The sequence below is a fragment of the Cuculus canorus genome, chromosome 12 (assembly GCF_017976375.1).
Source record: "Cuculus canorus isolate bCucCan1 chromosome 12, bCucCan1.pri, whole genome shotgun sequence".
In the NCBI taxonomy this organism is placed as follows: domain Eukaryota; kingdom Metazoa; phylum Chordata; class Aves; order Cuculiformes; family Cuculidae; genus Cuculus; species Cuculus canorus.
The window spans coordinates 20,189,296-20,214,270 of NC_071412.1; the positions used below are offsets into that span (position 1 = coordinate 20,189,296).

General features: G+C 43.8%; 1 protein-coding gene and 1 long non-coding RNA gene across 4 annotated transcripts in view; both read left to right on the plus strand.

Annotated features, from left to right (window-relative positions):
- Positions 1-24,975, plus strand: part of RORA (RAR related orphan receptor A) — a 355,196-nt gene that overhangs the window by 286,373 nt on the left and 43,848 nt on the right. The gene's annotated exons all lie outside the window — the stretch shown is intronic.
- On the plus strand, positions 4,242-6,041 carry LOC128853349 (uncharacterized). The gene is made up of 3 exons (XR_008451823.1): positions 4,242-4,377; positions 4,474-4,579; positions 5,138-6,041. It is a non-coding gene; the product is annotated as an uncharacterized LOC128853349 (long non-coding RNA).

Genomic DNA, 24,975 nt, shown 5'->3' on the forward strand with positions numbered 1-24,975 from the left:
ATGGGGTTGGAAGGGTGGCAGCTGCACGGGCGGGGGATGCGGGGGGATGGCCCGCAGCGCTGCAGCTTGGCGCCCGCAGAGCCGAGGGGGCGTTGGTGTTGGCGTTTATGAATCCGGGGAACAGTGTCTAGAGGAATCGGTCAAGAACCCCGGCACGTACAAAGAAGACTAATTTCTTTACTCATTCCCCATTATAGACAGCCTGTTTGCATGTTTGTTTTTTTTTTCTAGGATGATGCAGCACTCAGTTTCTACCTTAAGGCATTTTAAATCTTCATTCTTGTCTCTTGCCTACAGTGCAGTACAGAAGTGATCGCTATCATGTGCTAATTACTGGCAGAGTAGTTAATAGTTCATCCTTACTACACAACAAAATTCTAAATTGTTGTATTTGTTTCTAAACTACACATACTAAATCAAGACTGTCAAATCCTTGTGTCTCTCCTGAGCAGACGCGTGCAAGTTTGTCTGACTTTGCAATTCTCTATCTAGTGTTGGAGGGAGGTGAGATGCAGCACGTTCTTTTCTTTTTCCTGTGCATTCTCATGAGGTAAGTTTTTATAGCGTGCAAAATAACTGCATGTGGCAAGAATTTGTTATTGCAGTCAGACTTGATACATTCTAGAATGTGATTCTGGGTTTTTTTTTTCATTTGCAGTGAGAGAAAAAAATAAACATTCACACATTCACCTTTCTTTTGTTTGTCTGTGAGCTGTAATTTCCAAGTACAGCTGATAACTCCTGAGATCAAGCAAGCAGTAGTTTTCCCCTTTTGCTATTTGTCTTTTCCTTGAGGACTGATATCTAAGGAATATGCACATAAGTAATGGTGCAGAAACCGTCCTCTAAGCCTCTCATTCCTTTTTGAAGATCAGTTTTTTCTCTCTTCTGCAATAAACATTAACAGGGGAGGGGAGGATTCTGTCCTTCAAGAGTAGCTACGTTATGGAAAAAAGGTGACTATACAGTGCAGATCTCTGCTTGTTGGGTGAAAAATAAACCCACAGACTGAAAAGTTGAAGCAGAAAGCCGTGTTAGGGGGTCTGGCAGATGGACGTTCTTCTTACCCTTCGTACTGCTTTAAAGGGAGCCCTGCCTGTGGTTCATGAAGGCTTTAGTTTGCCCAGGGTTTTTTTTTCCCCACCTCTCTTGCTAGAGGCGTTTAGGCTAAGAAGTTCTGCGAGGTATCAGCTGGCAGGCTTGGCGCAGGTTCAGGCTGCCTCCCAGTTGCCTGCACCGTCTGTTGAGAACCCCAAGGAGTGACTCAGGGCGGCAGTGACTCGCGGGGTGTTGTGCTGTCCCCCCTGCAGTGGGGTTAGTGGTGGTGGGGAGATCGCCGATGGACTGGGGGAGGTCAGAGAGAGCCCCTTGCAAACCCAGCACTCTACACTGGGGTTCTCTGCCTGCATAGGGTCCCACACATGTTCCCCTTTTTTGTGGGAAAATGTAATTAAATGAGCGTTTTCTTCCTTTTTCCTTTTTGGTGTTGGGGAGGGTGAAGCCTTCGTGCTGGCAGGAGCAAATGGATAGCCAGGAAGGTCCAGGTCTAGTGTTAGTCCATCTCCCTTCCCTTGCACCGCTGCTGGCTGTGTGCGTGTGCGCTCTTCTCAAGCTCCTGTTAGCTCGGAGGGTGCTGTCTCTGAGATGGCTGATGTTCTCGGGTGCAGTGAATCTCTGATGTTTAAAGCTCTCACAAGTGTGCCAGTTCCCCCCCTCCGAAGCAGTCAGGGTTTCCACAGCGCTGGAAGGGTACCGGGCTGCTCCCACCATCAGACGTAGCCTCTTTGCTCAGTGCTGTTAGGGGGTGCAGCCGGGTGTGAACTTGCCGCTGCCCCCCGTTAGCGTACAGCCTGGCTCCAGAGCACCAAAGTGGCCAACTTTGGTAGGGTCACAGTTTCACTGCATTTTTTGGTTTCTTTCCTCTGTGATGCGGGACCCGTAGCTCGTGCTGGTGCGATTCCAGCCTTGGGGCCTTTTGTCATGCTGCGTACATAGCCATCTAGGCTAAAATCAGTGTCGAGAGAGGTATAATCATCCCAGCTTTCATTTTAAAAGCATTTATCTCAAAGCTTAATTAAAGCCACTTGGATGTAAATAAGTCTAACCTCTTCACTTCTGAACAATGCAAATAGAATAGTCAGCATACTTATAGGGTATCGGCCATGTAATTATTGTGTAATGTTTGTGTTCTTTGAAATACTGTGCTATTTATTGCTGTTGAATCCTGGGACAAGGTGCTTCATAAAAACAACTGCATGACTCTTTGTTTATGCACTTTGGAAAAAGTTGATCATTCTCAAACAAGGTGGAAAAGCGGCATTAAATCCTTACATAGACAGATGTGCTGTGACAAGGGTTTATCAGAGCGTTCTTTCAAACCAAAGTGACCACAAACCAGTCGAGCCTGGTGTCAGCGTACCATGGGCCCTGTTCCTGGGTGCCAGGATTGCTTTTCCCTGGCTCTGGCTGCTGCGGGCATTGCGTCCAGCGGGAGCACTTGGGTCTCCTGCCAGCTCTGCTCACACCTGCTATGTTGAGAATACTTTCTGCACTGCCGACTGAAAATAAGGAAAAGCTCCTGTCCCTGTTTGCACAGGCTGTCTTCTGCAATGGGCTGTTTGTTTGCAGTTCTTGAACTCCTATAGACTTTGCTATTCTTGCTGTTCTTTTGTTAACCACACAAATGCAAACCCGGGGAAGGATGCAGTGTGGCCACAGCTTCTGCTTCCATCTCTTGCAGATACCGAGAGCTGATGTGTCTGGTCCCGCTGGTACATTGACCTCTCCACCACAGAGGCACCTGGGGCAGTGGTACCACGTTGTATAAGCGAGGCAGGGTGGTATTTTTAACTGCTGTTATTTTGGACAGACTTGTCTTATTTTTTTAAGTAGTATTTTCAGAAGAGATGAGTCAGAACAGTAGGAATAGGGTTGTATGCAACGTAGGGCCTAAGGTTCTCAGCCTCCACTGCCGCTGGAAAGGGCTCAAGGGTGTGTGGTACTGAGTTTCTACCTCTTTCTCCAAAGCATCAGGAGAGTCAGGTTTAGCTCAGCTATTTTTCCCTTCATCCGGTTATCATTTGCTGTTTAAGACCTGGTACAATTTACACGATCCAGTTAGAAATCAAGTCCTCATTGCGTGTGGCACTTAATTCCCATCTCTTGTGAGTTTGCTGAGGACTTGGGAGTTGATACTGCGCTGTGGGTTAAACATGCCTAAAACTTATCTGAACTGATGTTTACTTGGCTTGATTCTGAGAAGAGAGGTGCTCTCCTGTCCAGCCTCTTCTGCTTGGCTCTGTGCCTAAAGGGACATTATTGGTATCATTTATCTTCTTCTCACCCCAAAAGGGAGGTTAAATCCTCTCTAAGCCCCAGGTGCTGTTTGCCTGAAGCCCTTAGTCTAGGTGGAGGGTAAAAAGTTGGTAAAAAAAGTGATCCCTGGTCATCGGAACATTTGGGGCTTCCTTTCTGTACACAGGCATTTGCTTGCTTTAATCCTGACTTAGATTTGCTCTCCTCGTCGACAGGAGCAGCCGTAGCTGCTGTCCTCCTCTATCAACTGCAGTGTTACTCATAATGGGTGCATTTTTCCATTCAGCTAAATTAATTAGCTTGTCTTTGTGTTTGATTTGGCAGAGCAGTTGTTGTGAGAAAACATGTAATTTCTGGTAGATTTATAGCGATTGCTTGAAACTCAATTTGGGAATTAATAAACCTGTCTACTGCACTGCAAAAAACTGCTTGTCATAGGTTGCCGCTGGTTTTTCCCTTCCTTGCACTGGCTCCTTCTGGTTTGCTGTAGCAGTGTTTGCGTGCTGGGTGGTACGTTACTAGCGACTTTTGGAGAACAGAAATGTCAGCGAAACTACCGTTGGGTGCTAAGCCTCCTCGGTCAGGCTGGAGCACTCTGGGCTTGTGGAGGTGCGTTGGCAGCTGTAGCTGCACGGGCACGCTCTGCCACGCAGAGAGGGGCGGACTGTTCGCGATCAGCCGGAGCAGCTCACGCTCAGCACTGTTTTCCTTCACAGGGACACTCCCTGCAATTGTTGGGTTGACAGAGACGCATTGTGTTAAGCTTTGGGTACAGTTTTTCTTGTACCGTGGGCATGCTGTTGGATTAAAAGAAGTATTTGCTTAACATATGAGTGTATAAAGCTGTTTATAACTGCTGGATAGATTCTTGTATCAGCAGATAATAAAAAAAAAACCCTAGACGGGTTAATTAAAGAGCCAGAGATGTTTCATTTAAGAGACTTCATATACATAGGCGCCTTCTAAATGGCTGAGGAGAACTGGCCCCGAGCATCCCTCCCTCCGCAGATGCTCCGGGTGATAGGAGGCAGCGCAGCCGTGGTTGGCGGCGCCGGCAGCGCGGTGAGGCACTGGGCTGCTGCGAAGGCGGAGGGGCTGGAGCGGGGCCAGGCCAGGCAGCTAAATAAAGGGATTGATTTTCCTGTTCTTCTCTTCGAGGAAGATCAAAATTCTCTCTCCTGCCTCCTGCACGGGATGCTTCAACAGAAATTCCGTATGAAACCTCTCAGTAACACGAGCAATATTGACCCCTGCGTTCTTCTCGGTGGGCTATTTTATTGCGCGTGATGGGACCTGGGTGAGCGCCAAGAATTAACTTCTGCCTGGTCCTGAAAGGGCCCTGAAAATGTCATGTTTCCAGTATTGCTACAGCTGGCTCTGTTGAACCAGATTTCTTAAAAATCTACTGGTGTCTCTGGGAATAAGTTAGCAGTTCCCAGTCGGAAAGGTGGAGCGTGCTCCTGCCTTGGAATGCACCAAGTTCTTACCGTGCTCTTTGCATTACTGAGCTGCCAGGTGCTGCTGAACAAAGAGGAATCGGTATCTGTAACAAATTTGGTTTGGTTTAGATTCTTTTTTTTCTCTAAAAATTACTAAGCTATAATATGATTTCCTCGCTTTAAAATTTTAACTTGAAATTCAAAAGTTCAGAGCATCTCTGTGGCTGGCACAGTGACCAAGAATCTTTAGCCAAGCTGGCTGGGCGAGGAGCATGGGTAGCAGTACTGATTGTGCTGTGAGCTCAGTATGGGGAAATGTCTCTTTGCTGTCACTGTTCCAAAATAGTCTAATTTTCTTCCGATGTTTTCTCTCCAAACCACAGTGTTTATACTCACAGAAAGGAAAAATAGCCAAACATAAACGTCACTCTGAAGCAGAGACCTTTTGAATGGCAAAATCTCACTCCAAAGAATTTCTGGAAAATGAAAATGAAATGAAATCTCTTAGCGTTGGTTTAAAAGCCCTCACAAAACGCTTCAGAATGGAAACTCTTTTGCATGGCAGCTCTGGCATGTACTGATGGTAAATTGGCGCTTTATAACATGTTATTCCTGCCAGTGTTGATTACTGTTTTGTCACAATAGTAACTAACTTTGTAATTTAATCTGTCTTGGTATTGTCAATCTAAAATGTTAAGTATACACTCTGCATTATGAAAACCTGTGCTGGGGAGGCTGCCTGTGGCTCTGGAAGTGCCTGAACTGCCAACGGCTGGAGCTGGAGCGGTGCCCCTGCCCGCTGGCCTCGGCTTCGCACCCTGCCCCGCGCACTCCTCGTGGCCACGGCTGGAGTCAGGCAGCGGCCCCGCTTACCTAAAAGAAACTGAGGAAACGCGTAGTTGACTGCGTAATTATCCTTTATGTTAAATACTTTCCGATCTATTAGCTAATGCTTGTATTAATTTGTAATACTTGAAAAACCTGATCGGATCTTGGTTTTTAATCAAGTTATCATTCCAGAAGAGTAGCGCGGTTCTTGTGGAAATTCTGAAAGCAAGTTACTAAGGAATCTGACTCATAAAGCCTCATGAAATTTGAATGTTTAGAAGGGAAAATGACTGGCAGCTCCTCTTGTAAGCACGCTAGTTGCAATAAAGTATAAAAGTTCAACATCAAAGAGATCACCGCTTAGTCTGTGGCATATTTGTACATCAAAGAACAAATACAGGACAAAAAGAACTGTATAGAGATACAGTTCAGCCTCGCAGATGGGTCCCTGTGGATTGCTGGAGAGAGCTGCTTTCATAACGTGGAAGTTATCTCTGGCACATCTTAGTTTCTGATTAGGGGAATCGGTAAACTTAAGAATTAAAAGCTGTGTCTCCGAATCCAGTCTTGCCAATGCTGTAGGTCATAGCGCCCGAGCTTGGGTGACGTCCGCAGCGCTGTGTCTGTGTGTGGTGTGACTCAAGTGTATGAACACGGGTGACAGATAGGAAGTAGGGGTGCAGCACCGCTGCTTCACGGGCTGGGGGAGGACGGGCAAAAGGTGCACAAAATGCAGGAATGACAGCTAATTTCATTTGGATTATATTTTATATAAACTATTATGCCTGTGGACAAATACTGTATCACGTTGCCCAAAGAGATTGTGGGGTCTCCCTTCTTGAAGGTACTCAAACCTTGACTGCACACAATCCTGGGCTGTAGTTGACGCTGCTTTCAGCAGGGCCTCCACCAAGCAACCTCCAGAAATGCCTTCCAACAGCAGCTCTTCTGTGACTCTATGAGAATAGCACTTTTATAGTAAGACAGCTGTCCAGTTTTATTTTCAGTTATGACCCCTCTTAATAAAAGGTGCAGTTCAGCCAAAATGTGACCAGCTCTGGCACGCTGCAAGTCCACCAAACTGATTTTTTTACTGTTTTTCCTGAGCCTTTATAGTGTGGAAGCTGGATGTATTTTTCCTGGTTTAATAGTTTGGTAATTTGTTATGGATTGGGGTTTTTTGTTTTTATTTATTTATTTTGTTGCGTTAGGATTTTTTTGTTTGGTTGGTTTTTTTAATAGTCCTGAATTCTCCCTAAAGTTAAGGAGAAAGTTTGTGGATATCTGCCTTAGTACTAAAGAAAAGTAGTTGCACATGTCCTCTTTCAGAGCAAGGCAGAGCATGAGCAAGTGATCACAGGAGATTGTTGGACTGCGGTTGATCGATTGGTGGTAACGTCCCGTTGAAGGCAGTGGAGGTTTTGCTGTTAATTTGAATGTATCTGGTTTAAATTTTAAATGTAAAGTAGGTCACATTAGTTCTTTGGTTTCAGTCTTTCTTCTTCATTTGTATTTCTTGTCTATAAGCGCTGACTGCTTATGTTCCCTATAAAAACGTTAATCATAAAGTCCAGACTAAATCTGAATTCTCCGAAGTTGGGGTGGGATCGAGGGTTTTAATACCAGTTTCACCTTTTGTGGAGATAATACTGTCAGCAGACTCTTATTTCTTTATTGCAGAACTAAAGATAGTTACCGTCTCATGGAATCATTAGGAAATACAAAGGGTTTCTGTTAAAACCCTCGGGAAACCTGATTAGGCATACTACTGTATAATTAATTGCTGTGCTACTACACTTAGAGAAGTGGTGCATCAGTAAACAGAAGTCAGAATGTACGAGTCTAAAAAGAACTGCTGGGAATTCTGTAAAGACATCAAGGCTTGAAAATAACAATTTGAGCACCTCAGGAGAGGCCGGCATTTGCATTTGGTGGAAGGACAGAAAGCTCTCCAGAAGGCCGGACAGGGAGAACTGCGAAGGCTCAGGCTTGTGCTTAGCATTTTCTTTTGCCAGTGAAGCAGCTGTAAATGCCTCTGATGCTACCGATCCCAGTATTCCGTATCACCATCGAGTTCGTGTTCTCATACTTCCCTGGGCTATACTGTTATATTTGTAAAACGGTATCAGGTGAAGTGTTGGTAAAATAGTCATTTTGTTAATACTGTGCTTTAAATACATTCATTCTAATAATTAAGTTTTTGCTCGAGATATGAAACAGATCATGGATTTGTGCCCTTGTTTGTCTTTTTTGCTTTGAGACCTAGAAATAGTTGTCAGCAAGCAATCTGGAATTCTCTTTGGAAGAGTCGGAGTCTGCTGTAATGTTAGAATCATAGAATCACTAGGTTGGAAAAGACCTCTTGGATCATTGAGTCCAACCATTCCTATCTGCTACTAAACCATGGCCCTGAGCACCTCCAGGGATGGGGATTCAACCACCTCCCTGGGCAGCCTCTGCCAGTGCTCGATGACCCTTTCTGTGAAAGTTTTCTTTCTGATGTCCAGCCTGAATGATGTTGCTGTAAAGAGATGCAGTAGTTCTGCACGTAGGGATCAGGGCAGACAAGATGGTCATGAATGAATTATTCTTCTAGAAGGGTGTTTAAAACTTGTATCAAAACCTTTGCTGCTACCCCATTGCAGTAGCAGTACCTGGAGGGAGAATTCCATCCTGGGACAGTACGTGTACCGCGACAAGTCCCTGTGGCCAAGGAAGGTGGAGGAGCTGTAACCACGAGCTTCAGCATTTTAGAAATGTTAATTCTTGGCACTTTGAGCAAGGCGTTACAGGGAAAATAAGTTCATATTTTTCTGTTTAGAGAAAAATAGAACGTGGCTATTTTTAAGAAGGCCTATTTCTGTATCTGTTGCCTCGCCGTGTTGATGGGGAGAAGCGAGCTGTGCTCGAAGAGCTTTACCAACTAAGTGGCTTTACGTGGATCTCGCAGCAGGCTTGAGCTCCCCGAATAGCACTGCTCGCTGCCGCACACAAGGGCAGCGGGCAGAGCTGAGGGCGCTCCACACGCTGAAATCAGGCCTTTGCTCAGGAAATTATAGTAATTGGTAGTGAATAGTGCCCACTGCTCTCAAGTGACTGCGACGGCTGTGCGCGTACCTTGCTGCGAGGAATGAACAGCAGGCGTTGTTTGTACTGCGCTGCTCGGGGAAGGTGGAGGTTTCTTCACGCGGGTGCGTCAAGCCCTGGCCTGCTGGCTGGCACTGGATGTGTTTGGAAGAGAGAAGAGCTTTACGTTTTAGAAAGACTAATCAAATGAATTCAATTTATATGCTAAACCGAAGGAACTTTTGAGGGAGTTTACTTTTGAATTAAAAAAGAAAGAAAACTGACTCTTTAGGGAGTGTTTTTCCCACCTTTAAGATACCTGAGCTGTCCAGTTAACAGCTTGTTGGTTTAGAGCGTGTGAACGCACGCGCACAGGGAGAGTTGCCAGCACCTTGTAAAATCAAAATCCCCAAATGAAATCCTTCGATACTTTTTTCCTATTCCCCTCGTTGAATTGAATAGAAAAATTTCTTAGGAAGGCGCCAACAAAAATAATGTGGGGCTGTGTAGCTTAACTTCTTTTCTTGGGCTGTTGCCGCAGTGTTAGCGATTTGGTAACTGTGCGAAGTTCAAAGTTTGTGTTAGCGGTGAGTGGGATCTCTTTAGATATGAGTGAGTATTCTGAGTGGGCAGCAAGCACGGATGTCCAGCTTGTCACAGTGGTGGAGCCTAAAGTTAAAGTTCTAGGAGCTTACCCAGAGCTGGCACAAAGCTCTGTGTCTCACATGGGAAGCGCTGCTGTGCGTTGGCTAAGGCTTTGTTTCTATCTTTGAATAGGTTTCTGTTAGCCAAGCATATTTTCACTGGTGCAAGTTTTACAGTTTTTGAGGACTCTTATCTACTTTTAGTGTAGAAGCACCTTAATAATTGAAATTACATAGCATGACTTCAAATGTCATCACCAAATACAATGTGGGAGAAGAATTAAATTTAATTATAATTAATTCCAGTTTTCAGAAAATGCTTTCAAAGTTGTCTTAAGCTGGATACCAAAATGGTTATCACTTTGGAAAACGTTCCAAGTCTCCAGACATCTCGGTAAAGTGTCTGTTTCACAAAGGGCTACTTTGATCCAGCTATCTAAGACATTTATCCAAGGAAACAAAACCCAGATTGCTTGCTACTAATCCGGTGCTTTACAAACAAGATTTTACTTTTTATTCCCTTCAGTTGTTTTTTCAGAAATTCAGGCAGATCTACAATGGTATGGTTTCCCCCGTAAATAATTAAGCCTATTGTAAACACTGTCAGTAGAAAGCAGTCTTGAGATTCATTTAGTTTTAAGTACCCACTTATTTTTTCCTTTTGAAAACTATGTCACGTCCCAAGCAGTTTGAATGCTCGTAAATCACGTTAGTAGAATGGGAGAAATTATTCCTAACCTACTCTGTTATGCGTTTACGTTTCTCCTCCAGACTTGTTTGCTATCGCAAAGGCTGTCGAAAGGAAGTTGTCCTGTAGCTTGTTTCATAGCCAGTCGCCATAAGGTTGGTGTAGCAGATCCTGTTTGTGTTTCTCTTTGCATCAGCTGGCGTGTGTCGAGCGTGGATCCCGTCACGGAATGCAGGCAGGTTGAGTGGCTGCTCTGCAGTACCCTTCTGATAGCTTTGTGGGAGAACTTTTCCCTCCGTTTTCATGGACTGGTAAGGAAATCGGATCTCCCAGTGAAGCTGTGCTTGTTCCTACCACTCCAAATGATATTCTTTTCATGATGAGATCAGGTATTTGAAGAGCAAACAGAAGGTTTGGCATGGCCTGGGAGGGTAAAAAGGCATTTCCCCTTCAAAAAAAGTTGCGTGTAAATACTGCGGTGGTTTTTAGCGAAGGCAGCACATAATAGTAAAACTCAAGAAACCAAAGGGCTGTGTTCTTAAAGAGAAAATACCTGCAGCACTGAGGGAATGAAAATTAGCGTGTTTGTTTACTTGTCTGCTAATACCATCACGAGTTCCAAGTACATTGTTCAGTTGAATTAAAGAACCCGCCTAAATATTTGAAGGTATTGTTTATTAACAATAACTGGTTTGAATGTCAGAGAGGGCAAATGAATTCAATTACACAATTTATCAGAGGCTGCTAAATGTTGTGTGCGTTATTAAGTAACCAGCAGTTAGTCTGGCAATTTATTAAATCTCAGGACATTGCATAAATAGTCCCGGATGAGGAAAACAGTCTCTGGTTCAGAAGAGGAGTGTTCAGTCTGGTCCTGTGGACCACTGAAATGGGCTGTGCCAGGCAGAATTGAATGAATTGCCTGTGCAGTAGAGCAATGCACAGCAATGTATAGCTGTGCATCCACCGCTGTGGATGTGCTGGTGGAGCTTCACCCTGCAGTGTACAAAATCCAGCAGAAAGAGGCTTTGTGGCAGGAGTTAAAGGGAGCAGAGAGGGCTGGAATCCACCCCAGAGCAGCGGGCGTGGGGCAAATCACCAGGTGCTCCTTAGGCTCCTATAAGTCACAGCTACATCTTTCACGTCCTTTCCAAGTGGTCTGATATTAAGCTGGTAAAGGGCTTAAATCTGCTCGTAGCTGGCCACCGGACCGGGGCTTTCTCTGAATAAATTCTCGCTTCTCTTTTTCCTCATTTCTTTCTTACTGAGTGCTCTAAACAAATCTTCATTTAGTTTTTTTTAATGAAAACATTTTTATTCTGTAGTGAATCTGTCAGACAGAATAAATTGACGTGTCACGTAATGGCTTTGTGGTTTGCAGGTTTTTTCTCTTCTTTCTTTTAAGTTGATGCAGAAGGTGTATTTTGATGCTGTTACACTGTGATGGATGAAAAAAGCTGCACTGACTTTTATCCCGGAGAGGGAAGCAAGTTGTTTCCTTTCAAGGGCTGTAGATCAATTGGTGTCTTACAGAAGTAATACCATGAAAGTGGGGAAGAACTTCTCTTTGATACGCGAGCCTTTCTATTTCAGTTGGTACAATAATGGGCTTTTGAATTAAAGGTTTGTTAAAGCTTGTATCTATTTCAGAGTATTGACAGCCGAAGCAGACGCGCTGAGACAAAATTTATATGTTTATCCAAGCCTGTTAAAATCAGAATTTATGTTGACTGTGCTAATATCTAAGCTTTAATGCCACTTTTATATAGACGGCTGCTATTTGAATTTTCAGTGAAGTAAATTTCTTTACAGTATGCCTTTGAGTTATAACTGGATTCATATAAATAAATGCTTTCAGCCAAATGCTGTTGAACTAATTCCATTTTGAAGTCATTAATTATATTTAGCTCATTGAAAAAAGGAGGGGGAAAGGCATCAACTAACCCTATATAAAAGTGACAACAAAACTGTTTTATGAGGAGGTTTTTGGGCCTCTTAAGCTATGAAGAGCAAGTGGTTTGTTGGGTTGGTTGTTTTTAATCAAAGTGTGAATAGAGGCTAGATAATGCATTGCTATACTGCACAGGCAATTCATTCAAACAGGCATTAATACACTTAGAGCTTTTTGCTTTTATCATGTTAAGGTCTTTGGCTTTGCAATAAGATCTGGCTGTGCAGTGAGCCTACTAGTTTGTGCAGGAAAAAAAACCCTTGTTTTTTGATAGTAAATCCATTAACTTGTCAGATTGGTAACGTCTCAGGGTAGATTTCTTCAGATGTGTGTTCAATTGAATAATTGGTTTGCTACATTCAAACAACTTACTGTAAGAAAGAGATGTTACAGCTTTGATTTCATATATACAGAGAGCAAAGCTTAAGATAAAGTGCTAAGCAATCACCAAAACTAAACTCTGGATGCAACCGAACACAGTGGATTTTAATGCAGTTTTTTATAGCCTTTGTGAGCCTGCTCATTACCCTTTACTGATAGGATTCCTTTTTGTCTTTTCAGGAGTTTGAAAGAGAAAATAATAAACCTAAGCATTGCTGATGGCACTGTCCCATAGACAGACTGGGAAATAAGTAGTGCACCTATTTTTAGACTGGAGCATGATACTTCTGCCATTTCCATCTTTATGCTCCCATTTTGGCTATTCCATGTAGGTGGATATAAGAATTTTCCTGCTTGGAATTCACATCGCCCTGGGATCGCACGGGCTGCGCGCAGTACTGTCATATCGCTGAAGTGCCGTGTGATTGCCTGATCCTCTTCCCTTTGCTGTCTAGTTTCTTATTTCTTTCATTTCATTACTTTCATTTCTTCTCCTTCATGTTAACGTTCTTCATCTCTAATTCACTTTGTGTTCTTCTTTCACCCTCTTTTGAAAGCAAACTGCCAGTGCCTTATTTAATCTCTCTATCAGCGTAGTGAGGGGTAACAACACGACTATACGTTTTAAGCCCTTTATAGCTACCTGTTTCAGATCGTCATGAAAGAATGAAAGACAGAGCCCTCTAGGACACCTCTGTGATTTACCTTTCTAACACTGCATGCTCCATACTTCAAGAGATCTTTGTTCCTTTAGTAGCCTTCTGGAATAGTTCTAAGCGCTGCAGAGGGTAATGACAACTGGGAGAAACCATTTCCACATGGGTTTTAATTGTCTTGCCATCTACCAAAATCCACATCAGGACTCTAAAGTCATGTTCCCTGCCCCAGGCACGCTCCTCCCTTGCTTACCACCTTTTGGCAGTCTGCGCCGGGGGCACCAGCCGACGCTCACTGGCACGCTCGGGAAACTTAATTTGTTCTTGCTTGTTGTTTTACTTGGAGAGAGTCTGCTGTGTTGAGATTCACGACGAGGAAAAAGGTGTGGAATCCCCATGCCAAGCTGCTTGCAGTATCTAAAACCTTTAATTTTTTATTAAAAATTTAATTATTGGGGTGCCTAAACTTACACAAACTGTTCTGTTTACTAATGTAGCTAATAACAAATCAATCGCAGGCTGGATTTTAGGATGGTGTCAAGGAAACCTCTGCCCTGCTTTTAGATTCCGTAGGAAATTTGAGTTTATTAAATTGCACTGGCACGAAACAAGAAAGCTGTATGGAGTTACTGTTAAACAAGTTGCATTACAAAATACAGCAGTCATCAACTAAATCACATGTGAGGTGTACAAAACCAGAATTACAGTGAAGTGAGCTGGTCGACAAGTTTTGGAACTGAATAGTATGGAGGAAGGAAAATGAAAAACAATATTAATTTTCTGTTTCCCCTTAAGATCCTAGGGTCTATCTTTTCGTCTGTATTTATAGTTCGTATTTTGTATGTGTTGTGTGTATGACGTCCTTATACAAAACTGTGGTTGCTCCACTCTGCTGTAGTGACAGTGCTGACCAAGCTATCGATCTGTCCTTCCCTTTTATTTAAGTAGTTTTCTAAAATGCTGACTTTGTCTTCGAGGGGAGAACCTAATGCAGGTATGTTGTTAACTCGGGCAGCCAGAAGGCATTACTTTGTGCGTATTGGGTTGCTTAGAGCAGTGGTCTCCAAACTAGATAAATAAATTTGAGCACACACCCCCAATGTATGTATGTTTATTTATCAATTATATACACATATTACTGTGTGAATATTACGCATATTATGAAACATGCACAAAAATGCAAGCTGAAAAAGAACGAGGCAGAGATGATGGGTTTTGAGGTCCGTGTGCTAGAAGCACGGATGAGCTTTGCTCTGTGTTGTAAGGTGCATCTTTATATTCACTACCTGACTCTTCTGTAAGAGTGAATGGAAACTGAGTTCCCGTGGGTGCCTAGTGGGTATAAAATAACTACAGCCAATAAAATCTACTGGATAAATCAATTGATTGTTACTGTCTTGAACAGTTTTAGAAGACTTTATTTCCAAGTTCAATGAATTCTTTGCAGTTTCTTGACAACCTACTGACTCAGGATAACATGTCTTTTCCACTCATGCCTAAGAAGCATCGTTCATATTGGAAAACGCTTTCTTTTTAAAACTATGCACTTCATAGTCTATTTCTGTGGTCTACGCCGCGCTCTTCCTTTGTCCAGCTCTGGCTTTTGGGAACAGGTGGATATAGCTGATTCTCAGCTATCATTTCAAAATATTCCTGCTGTTTTCACTCATGGGTATAGCTTGGAAGTACGCCGTGATTCTGCGCACCTAACCTGTGGCTTATCTGGTTTCTGAAACAAAGGAATCTCCAAACTGGATTCAAAAACTGCCTGTGGGGAATACCAGGGAATGTGTCCCAGACAAGCTGCATCAGTCCTTTGTACTTCCTTGCCCTACTAACAGCTACATCTTTCCTCTCCCGCACAGAGCTGCCCATTGAAATGTGCAACACCACCAGTGCGGTTCACATTTAGCTATCGTGTCTTTCACGATTTAAAGCTGTATCAGAAGGCAAAGTGTGAATATAAATTCTCTTTCAATGCTAATTAAAGCTAAAAGGAGCGTCTGCTCGCACAGCAATCACACTGTATGGAAATATGTTTCTTTGTCACTAGCTGATATGTGAAACCCGAGCGCACTGCCTCCAGAAACCTGTCACGGGTTTTCCTGCTTGAGGACAACTTCCCCAGAGCTTCATTGCTAATCAAGTAAATGTTTCAATTCAAAGAATTCTTTGGCCTCTTTCCTCTTCCCTCTGTTTCTCAGTTTCTGAAAGATCTCCAAGAAGAGCTTTGCCGTGAGCTCTTGAAGCCATTTGCTACCTGACACGGAGTTCACTGGGTTCGCATTGGCATCTCGTTTCAGTTGAGTGTGGTCATTATGGAGTGCTTCTCTCTGTTGTCTTTTACACCTGAAATGACTACAGGTAAACTAAAAACCAACTAGTACAGCTCAAACTCGCTTGTTAAAAATCTTATGACTTAGAGTCTGTAAGTAGTCTTGCCTCTTTCTTGTTTGGTACTTTTTTTTCATTAACTACTCAAGGGTTGGCAGCGCTGTGAAATAGGCTGGTGAAACATAAATATTAATTGTGGTAGGAATAGTGTCTGGAATCTCATCCTTGTTTTACTTGAAAATAATACTCAATTGTCTTGGCCATGCTGGAACAAAGACAAGACCTAAGGGATGTGCATTTGTTTGGCTGCAACTTTATTAACACATCTGGGAACAGTGCCCAGCAATAAATCATGTAGTGTGAGTCACTGCTTATTCCTTGATCGTTCCTACCTCTCTGGGAGAGCTGCTGTCAGCCTTCCCCCTTCCAGCCTGGCCCCCTCCTGTCCCAGAGCCACAGCTGCCTTCTCCTGGGTCGGGGCTGGATGCAGGTTGGTGCAGGGGAGGGTCGTTTCCCACTGCACCGGGTGCTGGGAGCTGCGACTGCTTTCTGATGGCTTTCTCAGAGAACCGCTGCTGCCTCACTTGGTTTATTTTCCTTCTCTGGCTGTGTGGAAAACCGTGGGAATGTAGTTAAGACAGGTACCACCTAGGAGTGGCAAGCCCTGTACCTTCCCACTGCTCTTCCTGGGTAACACCTAATTTCAGAGGATTGCTGACATCAGATAAGGGACTAGTAATCCCTTGTTTTCATAGGCTCCATTAAACTGCTGTCTTCAGTTTTGGGAAGACTTAAAGTTTTAAGGGCAAAGATGAAAATTACGGCCCGGTTTGGTAATGCTTGTTTTCCAACTCCTCTTGCTTGGGCAGTCACACACAGGAGAGATCCGTCTGCCCTGTTACCCTGCATTATGGCTGTAGTTTCTGCTTGGAGTAGGTGTTTGGTTCTTTGCTGCGGGTTACACCTGCAATGTAAAAGTGTATTGGTAAAAAAATTCCCCATCGTTAAGCTCGCTGAGACAAGTCAGAAGAGCTGACTGGTTTGGAAGGTTAGCATTGTTGCCTTACTGGGAGGGTTCAGAGCTGGCACCGTCTTGAGCGAAATACTACTTTAGTGCCATAAGAGTGTATATTCCAAAAGTGAGTAATCGCATTTAGCGGTGACACGTCTAGTTTCTTAGGGCAGGAAGCACTTCTCCCCGCCTTGACATAAAGAACTGAATCCAAATGCTTAAAAGTTGCAGTCTTGCAATGGTTGTATTTCCTCTGGGATAGCTTGTGTTCTTTGCTGTGTAAAGATGATACGCTGCGCTCGGTGGGGTAAAGGTGTAAGGAGGCTGGAACTTGACTGAAGCGTCACAATAGCCAAGTCTCAGCCTGGGGACTGTATGAGGGCCCGAGGAAAGCCCTGGTCATGTTTTAGCTCCATATTGTCTGTTGTGGGATGGAAGAGTGAGGGAGCAGACGGGCACTCCTCCCTTATGTAACATAACCTGGAGTTGAATATATGTTTTACAAAAGTAATGGTGATGACTAGTTGGTCATGAAATCATAGGCAATTTATTTTTTTAAATAAACTTAATAACAATTTTTGCGCATGCTGATTTTCAATGTCATTAATGTTGCAACAGAGCGTTTGATGGATGAATTACATCACCTGTGAGCAAACACGAAACAAAGAAAGATGGAGTTTGCCCGGGATTTGACTGAGAAACGCAAAAATTATAGTTTGTTACCAGCGTTCCGAGGATTGTCATTAGCTGCCCTTACTGCTCAGATATTTCCTTTCGAGTGAGATGTTTGAAACGAAGCAAGTGAATTCACTGGTGCACAGCAACAGTGACAAATCCATTTTCCGGTGCTGGATTATGGCCTTAAAATCAAAGGCAGAAATTATTATTTAGTTCCTGTAATCAGTAAGCTGCTGCTTTTCAAAGAAAACTAGAATTCTTTGGTATGGGGGCTAGGCGCTAGCTTAGGACGGAAGTTCAGCTCTTGTTTGAAAGCATATTTCAGCTTCTACTTGTACCGTCACTCCTCGCTGGCTCCTGAAAACTGCAGTTGCGGACTTCATAAAAACTTTATCTTGTTTATGTCTTCCAGTATGGAGTATGTGAATTGGTGGGTGTTTGCAAATGAGTAGAGCTTAAAAGGTTTGATACTTTTAGGTTAAGTAAATCGTCATAGTGACGACTGCAGATCTGTTGAGTTATGTCCTACACACCGCGTAAAGAAAAAACAAAAAGCTATGATTCGTGTTTTCACAGAATCACAGAATCACAGAATCACACAAGGTTGGAAAGGACCCATTGGATCATCGAGTCCAACCGTTCCTAACACTCCCTAAACCATGTCCCTAAGTACTTCATCCACCCGTTCCTTAAACACCTCCAGGGAAGGCGACTCGACCACCTCCCTGGGCAGCCTGTTCCAGTACCCAATGACTCTTACTGTGAAGAATTTTTTTCTGATATCCAACCTGAACCTCCCCTGACGGAGCTTCAGGCCATTCCCTCTAGTCCTGTCCCCTGTCACTTGGGAGAAGAGGCCAGCTCCCTCCTCTCCACAACCTCCTTTCAGGTAGTTGTAGAGAGTAATAAGGTCTCCCCTCAGCCTCCTCTTCTCAAGGCTAAACAACCCCAGCTCTCTCAGCCGCTCCTCATAAGACTTGTTCTCCAGCCCCCTCACCAGCTTTGTTGCTCTTCTCTGGACACGCTCCAGAGAAGCGTGTTTTATTCCGTTCTAGTTTTAACCTCTTTTGTCAGCGTGGGCAGAACAAGGGTTAGTCACATTTCGTCCTCTTTCTAGCCTATTTCTGGTCATCCCAGTATGAAAACTGTTTCACTTAATGTTTTTTGGGGTTTTTTTAATACTTGAATTTTGTGCTTAGATATTGTACTGAGTATCAAAACTAAAAAGCAAAGTTACTTGTGGATTTCGATCCTCCTTTCAGGCCCAAGGCAGGCAGCAGGCCCTGTAGAAACACGGGAAAATGTGTTCTCTGTCCTGTTGAGCTGACGTCTGAAAATGCATGATGATCGACGTGGCTTTTGTAGAACTGTCCCGGCGTTCTTCAGCAACTTGTAAAAGTATGTTTGTGGAAAACAGGGTGTCCAGCATGAAACTCTTTGTTTCAGAATTTCTCCAGTAAAATTTTGTCAAGACAGCGCGTATAAATTCTGCTTAGAACTGATGGCAGCATCTCATTCCAAGTAAAACTAAATGTAGGAGATGCCTCCATTGTATAAAATCCTTACAGTATGTTACCAGGAAAGTACAAATTCTTGAAAAATGACCCTGTGGAATTCTGTAAACTTGGTTTTCTGGAATTGCTTGCAGATTCTATCATCGCTTCTGGAATGCGCTCCTTCCCTGGGCCAGGGTTGCCAGACAGAGCCCTCGCACAATCTCTTTATCTTTAGGGTTGTCTATAATGTTAATTAGTGAACTCTTGGAAAAACTGGCTTCCATGCATTAATTTATGCAAAAAACATCACTGAGGCATGTGTTTTACCTGTTTCACAAGTGGGGGACTGAAGTAGAGCGTAAGAGACTTGGCTTGGGCCACACAAGAAGCCTGTGTCACAGCCAGGAATCAACAGATTCACATTTCATTGCCTAACCGCAAGACTTCAGAAAATAAGAAGCTGAACAAAAGCAGATGCAACGCTGAGGATTTGAGTCTTGGGTGTAATTTACAGGGTGCTTAATTCTGCTCATAAAGCTGGAAGGATCTGCTTTGAAAGGCCAATGATGCTTATGCATTCGTAGTAATTGAATTGCAAGCTGCCAGACTGGCTGCCTTGGGTTCCGGGGGCTTCGGTGCAAATCCAGGTAGTGCAGGATTTTCACTTTCTACTGACACTTTATGTTTTTCAACCCAGTGGTACAGCTGTGTAATAATGATTATCTAGGGCTGATCCCCTGGCCCAGAGGACCAAGGAAAGGGAATGTGAGTGTTATCCCTTTCCGGGGATTTTTAGAACGGTCGCCTCCGTGTCTCAAAATCATAAGACAGGATCTAAAATCCTGAGGCTGATATTTCAACTTTAAAGCTTTCTTTGGTGGATTCTTACATTCCTTACGTTTGTGTTTATTTTCTGAATGGGTACATTCTAATCTAGGAAGGACATAATAAGCTCTTGAGCTGTAATAAGATCAATAAGACTCGAAACGCTGTTTACCTATTTAAGTATTTACGTGGCTTCTATTCCTGTTGATGTATCCAAGCACAACACAATATTTAATGGATCCTCACGGGTAGGAAGCCTAATGTTCTACAGGTATAAACTGAATTACAGGAAGGTGTGTGCCCAGCCCCATGAAGCCATTTAATCATTTAGCTCCTGGTGTTCTCAGGGAGCCCTACGCATCCTGCCAGCATTGAGAACCCTGTGATGGTTAACGTGACTTGCCCTGGCTCACACACACAGTCCTTGTCACAGCACGGGGATCTTGCAGTCGGATCTCAGCCCCGTGGTAGCAATCCTGCATCACCCTGAGAGGAAGAAATGTTTCCCGTGCTCTTCTGAAAGAAGGCAGGAAAATTGGGGTTAGAAGGAAAGCACAGGTTTTAACTGCGAGGAAGACAAGCTGTTGGAACAGCTTCATTTAGACTGGGGTGTGTTTGCTATCACTTGGTGGCTCTGTGTGTGTAATGATGGCACTTGAAAAAGAAGTGCCTTCTGGTGTCACTGGTGTGTACGCGCATCATACAAACCTCTGGGTGATGTTCTGTCACGCAGGTGCTGAGATTTCAGTGTAATGTTCCCCACCACCCTTGTGTTTCTGGGAACTTCTCCTTGAACTAACCCCACCATTGTAATGCTGGAAGCAGTCCCTTCCCGCTGTTCCCTAATCCTGTGATATTTTGTATCATGCAGTTGTGTCCCTTAGGGTCAGAAATTTGGGGATTGGGAGTATGAGGAAGGAGGATGGGATCCAGTCTGTCCCTTTGTTGTACAGCTAAATTAACACATTAGTCAACTATATTTCTATAGTGTAATATTTTTTGCACGTACAAAGACGCCTCTCTGTAAATTCTTTGTGACATAAGGTTTCTGACTAAAATTAGGTCATAGCTATTTAATTGTTCAAGTGTCCACCCACCAGGGAGCTAAAGAGAGCTCTTTCAATTCCTTGCAATCAAGTAAGTAGCAGTTACTCTCATTTATCCTCTAAGGAAATAGTCCGCCAAAAATAATAGGTTGATTCCTTAGCCCCTCCCTGTCAGTAATCGCTCCGCTCCTGTAGCCACGGACTCTCTCGGTCCTCAGCACCGGTGTCCAAGAACCTCAGTCATTAATTTTCGACTTACAACACATTGGTGATGTAAGGAAGCGTTGGCCTCGTTTCACAGCTGAGGCATTGACACATCAAATGAGTGGCTTGCTTCAAGTTTCACAGCAATACTGGACATAGAAACCAGTGAGTTATTCATAGACTATTCTGTTTCTTGGAAAACCAGCCCTGTGTTCCTTGTCCTTCTGCCTGCTAGCCCAGAGTTCCTCGTGCCGATTTAAACCAGCAGTTGAGTTCTGGGAATATTTTAACCTCCCTTAAGCTGGCATTGCCAAACAGATGCACCCCTCCCTTGTGCGAGGACAAGCAGCATCTCTGCAGTCATGTGGGGAATTAAGTCAGGAAACTGATTCAGGTTAAAGTTAATCCCCCAAAGAACAGTTTCAGCCACAGTTGTTCCCTCATTTTGGCTCTGGCAGCGCAGCTGAACGGGCACCGGGAGGTGGGGGGGAGTGGGAGGAAGGCCAGCTCCATTCAGGGACTGGGGATTGCTGCTGGCTGAAACGCTTGTGGGGTCGAGTTCATCAAAACCTTAACCAAAATGGTTCTAGTTGTTCTTAGTTCAGAGTGCAGATTGCGTCCTTTGAGTTCTACCTGTGTCTGTAGAGCCCACCCGGAGCACAGCGATGGGGCAGCGGTGAAGTGCAGAGCGCAGGGGAGGCTTTGGATGGGTCCTGTCTGTGGTGACATTTCAGACCTTCCCTGCATGGCGGGTTTTTCTTGGGTGGCTGCGATCATCAAATATGGTTGGCTCTGTGTACACTTTTCCTGTTTGCAATTAAACCACTCCTGGGAAGTTACAACTGCAGCCAGAGAAGAGCACCAGGACCGGGACAAGCAGTTTGTAAAGGGAATCCCACTCTTTAGGTGTTGCGGCCTAATGGCACATCTCACCGTGCACCGTGCTGGCCTGCGTGAGGCCGCGGTACTTTGCCTTTCCGCCTTGTGTGCTTCCATAGAAAACCAGACAAATTGGATGCGTGTGCATGTTTTTGTCTTCATCTGGAGTTTTATCTTCGGCCGCTTTCTGTCGCATGAGAGTCATACATCTGGGGAGAACCCCTTGCTTTGGTGATCCCTCTCTCGAAAGTGGCATTCGGAAAGCTTCCACATTGCTGTGCCGAGGTGTACTTTCAGCTTTCCAAACATACTGCGTCCTGCTGCTTCACTTGAAGGACTGCAACGCAGGAGAACCTGTAAGTGTGGAATGATGCCCTCATCCTGACTACATCACAAGTCCAGAAAACTTTTAAGTAGGGACCTTGGCATGCTAATAACTTGTTTGTTGATGATTAAGGTGGGAAGAAGGGTGGCAGTGACATGTGAAAGGAGACCGAGAGAAGGAGTTCTCATGCTTAAAAAATTGCTACACAGGAGAGCAAAACATTTCTTTAACAACTGCTTTTAACATTTTTTACACGGGGACAATATCCTTTTCCTTGAACTGCTCAGTGACCCCCTGAAAATCTTTTTTGCTGTCTTTGTGGCTGAACCCTGTCCCGCCACGCTTCTGCTTTTTCGTCTTCCAGTTGGAGCGTGAGGCCTCACTGGGAGAGCAAGGGGATGCTGCAGATGGTCCTCAGTACCATCAGCTTCTGTTGCAAAAACTCTCTGGCCTGTGCCAGCTCCAGCTGCAGTCCTGCTCCAACCCGGCCATCTCAGAAGACTCAAAAGAAACGTGTGTGGGATTGTTGTACTCGTTTTTTTGTTCGGGCCTTGCTCAAAGGCTCAAGGTTGGGACATAAATCAGTTTGGTTTTCCTCCTCCACTGAATACAGATTGTAGCGTAACAGCAGAACCACTTTGTGTAGTAGGAACCAAACAAAAACCAGATTTTAACATAGTCACTCCTTCCTTTGAAGGAGGCAGTGTTAGCAATTATGATCTAGACTAGACATTGGTAAGAACTTACCCAGTAATTACAGGCTTCCTAAAGCAGTATAGTATGAGTAATTGCAGGTTTAAAAATGTTATTATGAGGAGCAGTTTATACCGAAACTTCATCCTGCTCTTTGAAACCATAACTCTCATCATGCCTCAGCGAATGCTGATCCTTCTCCGCAGAAGAATGTAGACTTGCTTTACTGTACAGCAAATGTTCTGTGGTACATTATTTAAATTAGCATATAATAGAAACCTAATTGCCCACTAGGGCCCAAAGCTTTCGCTGGTGGAGATCAATGTGCTTCCACTGAAGTCAGTGTAGCAACGTTGATTTTCACCCCTTGAGGATCTGGCTCAGCAGCTTGTTTCTATTCCAGGCATTGTTAAAGGAGATAGTGTGTTTAGAATATTAAACCATGGCATTGTCAGAGATAGTCAACTCAATTTATGTGCAAGTGAAGAGAAATAAAGCAGTAAAACCATTATTTTTATCTGAGGATTTCAATTTACATTGTCGATTATTCATATTGACTGATCTGGTACAACAGGGAAATCATGAGCGTGGGGTCATCTTGTTGTGGTTTTAATTTCCTACGTCTGTAGTTATCTAATCCTCTCAGTGTGAGCAACCGTGATTAGTATTTATTTCTATTCTGTGTGCCAGTGCCCTGGGCCAGGTTCTGTGCTAAATCCAAAGTGACTCTCCTGCTTAATTGGCATTAACTTGTGCTGCAATAATATAAATAAAAACTTGTACTTTCTGTGTAAAGCACCTACCACTCCCCAAACAGATTTCTTCTATGTGGATGTTCTGCCCCGATGTTAAGGCTCGTGATAGATCTCTTTGTATTTTTTATTCAATTTCGAACGTTTTCTAGCAATGTTTTCCTAATAATACTTCGGGAAAAACAGGTTTGGAAAGGATCTTTGTGCTTGTTAACCATTGAGATGGTACCAGGAGCGTTGTTTCGGCTGTACCGCTGGCTAATAAATTGCTTGCAGCAAGAACAACAGCCGTCCCTCTCTGGAGAGTCAAGTACCAAACCGAACAATAATTCTTCACTTAGTCAAAGGGTTTTTACAATCATTTGGAATGCTTGCTTAGAGGAGCTTATTTTACTTAATGAATGCTCCATTCAGGAATAGGAAAACTTTAGGGCTGAGCTGAGCCAACAGTTCTCCTTTGTGTGGAGTTTGTTTCCTCTCTTTTCACTTCCATTATTCTCAGAAGACCTCTGGCTGCTCCCCCACTTATCTCTGCTTCCATTTGTCCTCTGGGAGCTTTGGATAATCAAAGTTCTGTTGCTTCCGAGAGCAGGAATGGGGGAGTTGTGGTTAAATGTTTTGGTAACTGGCGCTCTGTGTGAGCCTTTTAAAAACTAGTGCAGTTTTAAAACTGTGAATTTGGAGTTGCCTGGCACTCCCGGCACTCCCGGTCTGTTTTCTGATGTGTGCGGAACACAAACACAGAAAGAAACATCGGCAACAATGATGGGTAAAGAACGCCTTGAAAGGGCTGAGAGATTAAGTTGGTCATTCTCAGTAACTTATTGTGTGGCTTCATTCTGCTCCGGTTACAAGGTGCTTTCTTGTGCTGGAGTGGTGGAGTGTAGATCGTTAAATGGTTTGGATTGTCTTTGGGTAAAATGATTACAATAATACAGGTGCTGTTTCTATTGTTTTCTTCTAACTTTTATCGAGCCTCCTTTATTTGAGGAAATGCAAATCCAATGCATTCACTACTTGCCAGCTTCTAAATTTTCGTGTCACTCGGCCTTTAGAACCCAGTGTTAACCAGGTGAAGCAAGTCGAGTTTTTCCTTTTAATCTGTCAAATGCATTTAGCAATACTTGACTCAATCTCCTGTTTGTACTCTTGTTCTGCCAGGTTCTGTGGGACACAGCATTGTCTTCTCCTTACTGTTGTCGGGCTTGTTTGAAAAAGCTCTCTGTATTCGCTGTTTTGGGGGGTTTTTGGCCATTTTTCAATTTTGTGATTTTTCTAAACGAAAGTTTTAAAGTGTTAAGGCATTCACGTAGATGTTGATGGTAAGTCAGCACATCATGAAGTCCTTTGTTTTCAGTACTGAGTTTTTCAGCTTCAGTTTGGGGTTTTTTTCAGTTGAAAGCATGGTGACACGTCAAACAAGTGGCCAGAGACTTACAGAACGTGCATCATCCTGTGCTGAGGTAAGAAAGCCACCTCAGAGCTGGGTGCCCGAGACCAGCATTGTGTTGTCTCCATTGCAGAGATAACAAACGTTGAAGTTTTTAGAGTCTGATGGCCAAATGGCACAGCACCAGACAGGATAGCTTATCTTTTCCCTGGGTGGTAAATCTTGCTAGATAATTCATGATGCAAACTGCTGTTATTTCAAGACGCTGTGAGCCTCTGGTGGCGTAGCAGATTTTCTTACCTCTATAGGTTAGACAAAAAGCTGAACAAACTTTGAGAGCAGCAAAATTTGTCAGTGACTACACTGCAGCAGA